Source organism: Macaca thibetana, chromosome 7, assembly GCF_024542745.1.
Source record: "Macaca thibetana thibetana isolate TM-01 chromosome 7, ASM2454274v1, whole genome shotgun sequence".
NCBI lineage: Eukaryota > Metazoa > Chordata > Mammalia > Primates > Cercopithecidae > Macaca > Macaca thibetana.
This window is the reverse complement of record NC_065584.1, coordinates 123,189,071-123,196,157: the sequence shown is the minus strand read 5'-3', so window position 1 is coordinate 123,196,157 and position 7,087 is coordinate 123,189,071.

The window sequence follows — 7,087 nt, the reverse complement described above, 5'->3', positions numbered from 1 at the left end:
TCTGTTTCATCATCAATTATTTCCTCAATACTGGATCTTTCCTATCTGCAGACAATTATGCTTTCATTTATTGCTTCCAATTAAAAAAAAAAATCTTTCATTCTACTACTTTCTATCTAGCTACTGCTCTTTTTCTTTACTTTCCTCTAAAGGCAAATATCCTCAAAAGAATGGTGTGTATTCACACTCTATTGCTACCACTTTTCTTGTTCCGTCATTTTTTTAAATCAACTCCAATCAGTCACCCCCACGACTCCATCTAAAGTGCTCTTATTAATTTCACTAATGACCCACTCATTGCTAAAAATAGCAGTCAGTTCTTAAATCTCATCTTTCTTACTCTCAGCAATACTTGACATAGTTGGTCACACCCTGCTCCTTGAAGCATTTTCTTTACTGGTTTTCCAGGGCCTGACACCATTCTCTTGGTTGTATTCCTGCCCCACTGGCCAACACTTCTCAGAGTTAGTCTTTTATCTCCCCCCTCAAATGGTGGATTTTCCTCAGGGCCTAGCCCCTAGAGCTCCTTTCTTTTAATCTACACTGACTCCCTTGAAATTGTCATCCAGACTCATGTCTGTCACTACAGACTGATCAATCCCTAATTTCTATCTCTAGCCCACACATAAATTCTAGAGTCCTATATCCAGCCATCCACTTGACATCTCTATTTGGATGTCTAATAGGTATCTCAAACTAACATATCAAGGACTGAGTTCCAGACCTTTCCCCAAAACCTGTTCCACCCATGATCTCTACATCTCAGTAAATGACAATTTCCTTTTTTTTCTCTCTCTAATTGCTCATCCCCAGAACCTTGGAATCATCCTTGTATCCACTCTTATTTTCTTGTCACACATACAACTGGTTGGCAAAGAAACCTATAACTTCTCACTACCCTTACTAGCACCACCCTGGCCTAAGCCATGATTACCTTTGACAACATTCCTCCAACAGCCTTATAGTAGTCCTTCTTTTTTCTAACCTTGCCTTCCCACAGTCTTCATCAGCACAGCATCTAGAGTGATCCTTTTTAAATGACGATGACACTTCTCTGCTCAAAACTATTAATGGTTTCCCATGTCAGAGAAAAAATAAAAGATTTGTTCAATAGACCATGAGGCTTCACACAACCAGTTGCCTTTCCCACAATGGAATGCTAGGGTCAGTTCACACCAGCTCCCAAGAGTCAACTGTTAAATGTTCAGGAATTTTGTAAGCCAATTATCAAACATGGTCATTTAAAGTTAAATTACGTGAACTTATAATTGAGTAAGCTATATTTCAAAGTAAGAAATACTCTTAAGTTATCCCTCTTTAATTATTTTAACACATTTTGCTGTTATTTAGGCTTTTGAGGTTATTTCTATTGACCGTCGCTGTATGGGGAAAATGCTATGGAATCGTGTGTGGCTGTGCATCTCCTTCCAGCTCCCCATTCAATGCATCAGGATGGTAGTGTGAAATTGGCTATGGTGGGAGCATTCACACCACAGAAACTGGTAAAATGCTACAAATCAGGGCTTTTATCTCCCAGAGAAGCCAGTTGTGGAGCAACACACCACTGCCTCCACATTCACTTGCATACACGCACGTGACTCCTCTGACCTTCTCTCCTACTATTCTCCCTGGGGCACTCCAGTCCAGCCACATAGACCTCTTCCTGCTTCTCAAATACACCAGGAATGCTCCAGGCTCAGAGCCTTTGCATTGCTGTGGCCCCTGCCTGAGTTGCTAGTCCTCCAGAGATCTGCTACCTTATCTCAGGGCTTTAGTCCAAAGTCACCTTCTCAGAGAACCCTTCTCTGACCAAGAACAAAAATAAAAAATGACATGCTGAATCTTTTTCCACTTTATTTTTCTCTTTAGCACTTATCAGGTAATAAAATAAATATATTTAATTTTTTTTATGTCTTTTGCACTCTAAGCTCTACAAGGGCTAAAATTTTCATCAATTCTGTTCCTTATTTTTCCTTCAATCACTAGAATGGTGACTAATGCATAGTAGGGGTTCAATAAGTATTTATTTTATTTAAACAATAAATGATTTAATTAAATAAGGTATATAGATGTATGGATCTGTTGTAAACATAAAACACACAAACAGAAATGATAAATACCCACATTTCTATAGTTTAGCAAAGGAGAGGGAAAACAAGAGAAGGAATGGAAAGTAATTATTTCTGCAATATTTTATTTCTTTGGGGAAAAAAAAGGAAAAAAGGAACTCTAAGTGAAGAGGACATGACAGACTAAGGGAAAATATTTGCAAAACAAATCCAAAAAAGAACTTATATGGGTACAAAAAAAAATAGAAAGAATGAATAAGACCTACTATTTGATAGTATAATAGAGTGACTATAGTCAATAACTTAATGGTACATTTTTAAATAACTAAAAGAAAATAATTGGATTGTCTCTAACACGAAGGATAAATTCTTGAGAGGATGGATACCCCGTTCTCTATGATGTGATTATTTCACATTGCATGCCTGTATCAAAACATCTCATGTACCCCATAAATCTATGTACCTACTATATAACCATAAAAATTAAAAACTAAAAAAAATTAAAAACAAAGAACTTGTATCAAGAATGTATAGTAAACTCTCAAAATTCAACAAGAAAGCAAAGATTCTTTATACAATGTGTACACATATTGAAACATAGCACTGTACCTTATAAATATGTACAATTATTGTCAACTATAAATAAAATACAATGTTAAAATTAAAAGAAAGCAGAGTTGGGCAAGATGGTCAAATAGAAACAGCTCCAGTCTGCAGTGCCCAGAGAGATTGACACAGAAGGTAGGTGATTTCTGCATTTCCAACTCAAGTACCCAGTTCATCTTATTGGAACTGGACAGTGGGTGCAGCCCACGGAGGGCGAGGTGAAACAGGGTGGGGCATCACCTCACCCGGGAAGCGCAAGGGGTCAGGGGTTTTCCCTCCCCCAGCCAAGGGAAGCCGTGAGAGACTAATAGGAGGAACAGTGCACTCCAGCCCAGATACTGTGCTTTTCCCACGAACTTTGCAACTGGCAGACCAGGAGATTCCCTCCAGTGCCTACACCACTAGGGCCCTGGGTTTCAAGCATAAAACTGAGTGGCCATTTGGGCAGACACCAAGCTAGCTGCAGGAGTTTTGCTTTTTTGTTGTTGTTTTGTTTGTTTTTTCATACCCCAGTGGCACCCGGAATGCCAGCAAGACAGAACTGTTCACTCCTATGGAAAGGGGGCTGAAGCCAGGGAGCCAAGCGGGGTCTGGCTCGGCAGGTCCCACCCGGCACGCAACCCAGCAACCTAAGATTCACTGGTTTGAAATTCTCACTGCTAGCACAGCAGACTGAGATCGACCTTGGATGTTCAAACTCGGTGAGAGGAGGGGCTTCTGCTGAGGCTTGAGTAGGCGGTTTTACCCTCACAGTGTAAAGAAAGCTGCTGGGAAAGTTCAAATTGGGCAGAGCTCACTGCAGCTCAGCAAGGCTACTGCAGCCAGACTGCCTCTCTAGATTCCTCCTCTCTGGGAAGGGCATCTCTGAAAAAAGCCAGCAGCCCCAGTCAGGGGCTTATAGATAAAACTCCCATCTCCCTGGGACAGAGCACCTGAGGGAAGGGGCAGCTGTGGGCACAGCTTCAGCAGACTTAAATGTTCCTGCCTGACAGCTCTGAAGAGAGCAGCAGATCTCCCAGCACAACATTCAAGCTCTGATAAGGGACAGACTACCTCTTCAAGGGGTCCCCTGACCCCCATGTATCCTGACAGGGAGACACCTCCGAGTAGAATCCGACAGACACCTCATACAGGAGAGTGCTGGCTGGCATCTTGTGGGTGCCCCTCTGGGATGAAGCTTCCAGAGGAAGGAACAGGCAGCAATCTTTGCTGTTTTGCAGCCTCTGCTGGTGATACCCAGGCAAACAGGGTCTGGAGTGGACCTCCAGCAAACTCCAGCAGACCTGCAGCAGAGGGGCCTGAGTGTTAGAAAACTAACAAACAGAAAGGAATAGCATCAACATGAACAAAAAGGATGTCCACTCAGAGACCCCATCCACAGGTCACCAACATCAAAGGCCAAAGATAGATAAATCCACGAAGATGGGGAGAAACCAGTGCAAAAAGGCTGAAAATTCCAAAAACAAGAATGCCTCTTCTCCAAAGGATCACAACTCCTCGCCAGCAAGGGAACAAAACTGGACAGAGAATGAGTTTGACGAATTGACAGAAGTAGGTTTCAGAAGGTAGGTAATAGCAAATTCCTCTGAGCTAAAGGAGCATGTTCTAACCCCATGCAAGGAACCTAAGAACCTTGAAAAAAGGTTAGACCAGTTACTAGCTAGAATAAACAGTTGAGAGAAGAACATAAATGACCTGATGGAGCTGAAAAACATACCATGAGAACTTCGTGAAGCATACACAAGTATCAATAGCCAAATTGATCAAGCAGAAGAAAGGATATCAGAGATTGAAGATTGACTCAATGAAATAAAGTGGGAAGACAAAAAAAAAAGTTAAAAGAAGCAAACAAAGCCTCCAGGAAATATTGGACTATGTGAAAAGACCAAATCTATGTTTGATTGGTGTAACTGAAAGTGACAGGGAGAAGGGAACCAAGTTGTAAAACACTCTTCAGGATATTATCCAGAAGAACTTCCCCAACCTAGCAAGGCAGGCCAACATTCAAATTCAGGAAATATGGAGACCAGTACAAAGATACTCCTCAAGAAGAGCAACCCCAAGACACATAATTGTCAGATTCACCTAGGTTGAAATGAAGGAAAAAATATTAAGGGCAGCCAGAGAGAAAGATCAAGTTACCCACAAAGGGAAGCCCATCAAACTAACAGCAGATCTCTCTGAAGAAACCCTACAAGCCGGAAGAGAGCGGAGGCTAATATTCAACATTCTTAAAGAATTTTCAATCCAGAATTTCATATCCAGCCAAACTAAGCTTAAAAAGTGAAGGAGAAATAAAATCCTTTAGAGACAAGCAAATGCTGAGAGATTTTGTCACCACCAGGCCTGCCCTACAAGAGTTCCTGAAGAGGCCGGGCGCGGTGGCTCACGCCTGTAATCCCAGCACTTTGGGAGGCCGAGGCGGGCGGATCACAAGGTCAGGAGATCGAGACCACGGTGAAACCCCGTCTCTACTAAAAATACAAAAAATTAGCCGGGCGCGGTTGTGGCGCCTGTAGTCCCAGCTACTCGGGAGGCTGAGGCAGGAGAATGGCGTGAACCCGGGAGGCGGAGCTTGCAGTGAGCCAAGATCGCGCCACTGCACTCCAGCCTGGGCGACAGAGCGAGACTCCGTCTCAAAAAAAAAAAAAAAAAAAAAAAAAAGAGTTCCTGAAGAAAGCACTAAGCATGGAAAGGAACAACCAGTACCAGCCTCTGCAAAAACATACCAAATTGTGAAGACCATCAACACTATGAAGAAACTGCATCAAAGAATGGGCAAAATAACCAGCTAGCATCATAATGGCAGGATCAAATACACACATAACAATATTAACCTTAAATGTAAATGGACTAGATGCCCCAATTAAAAGACACGAACTGACGAACTGGAGAAAGAGTCAACACCCATCATTATGCTGTATTTAGGATACCCATCTCATGTGCAAAGATGTAGATAGGCTCAAAATAAAGGGATGGAGGAATATTTAACAAGCAAATGGAAAGGAAAAAACGAAAAAGCAGAGGTTGCAATCCTAGTCTCTGATAAAACAGATTTTAAAACAACAAAGATCAAAAGAGACAAAGAAGGCCATTGCATAATGGTAAAGGGATCAATGCAAAGAGAAGAGCTAACTATCCTAAATATATATGCACCCAACAAAGGAGTACCCAGATTCATAAAGCAAGATCTTAGAGATCTACAATGAGACTTAGACTCCCACACAATCATAGTGGGAGACTTTAACACTCCACTGTCAGTATTAGACACATCAATGAGACAGAAAATTAAGAAGAATATCCAGGACTTGAACTCAGCTCTGGACCAAGCAGACCTAATAGATATCTGCAGAACTCTCCACTCCAAGTCAACAGAATATACAGTCTTCTCAACACCACATCGTGCTTATTCTAAAATTGACCACATAATTGGAAGTAAAACACTCCTCAGCAAATGCGAAAGAACAGAAATCATAACAAACAGCCTCTCGGACCACAGAGCAAACAAATTAGAACTCAGGATTAAGAAACTCACCCAAAACCACAAAAACTACATGGAAACCGAACAACCTGCTCCTGAATGACTACTGGGTACCAAATGAAATGAAGGCAGAAATAAAGATGTTCTTTGAAACCAATGAAAACAAAGACACAACGTACCAGAATCTCTGGGACACATTTAAAGCAGTGTGTAAAGGGAAATGTATAGCACTAAATGCCCACAAAAGAAAGCAGGAAAGATCTAAAATCAACACCCTAACATCACAGTTAAAAGAACCAGAGAGGCAAGATCAAACAAATTCAAAAGCTAACAAAAAAAAAAAAAAAAAAAAAAAAAAAAAAACAAGAAATAACTAAGATCAGAGCAGAACTGAAGGACATAGAGACACGAAAAACCCTACAAAAAAAAAAAATCAATGAATCCAGAAGCTGGTTTTTTGAAAAGATCAACAAAATAGACGGTTAGTCAGACTAATAAAGAACAAAAGAGAAGAATCAAATAGACATAATAAAAAATGATAAAGAGGATATCACCACAGATCCCACAGAAATACAAACTACTATCAGAAAATACTATAAACACCTCTACACAAATAAACTGGAAAATCTAGAAGAAATGGATAAATTCCTGGACACATACACCCTCCCAAGACTAAACCAGGAAGAAGTTGAATCCCTGAATAGACCAATAACAGGCTCTGAAATTGAGGTAATAATTAATAGCCTACCAACCAAAAAAATTCCAGGACCAGAGAGATTCACAGTCAAATTCTACCAGAGGTACAAAGAGGAGCTGGTACCATTCCTTCTGAAACTATTCCAAACAATAGAAAAACAAGGAATTCTCCCTAATTCATTTTATGAGGCCAGTATCATCCTGATACCAAAACATGGCAGAGACACAACAAAAA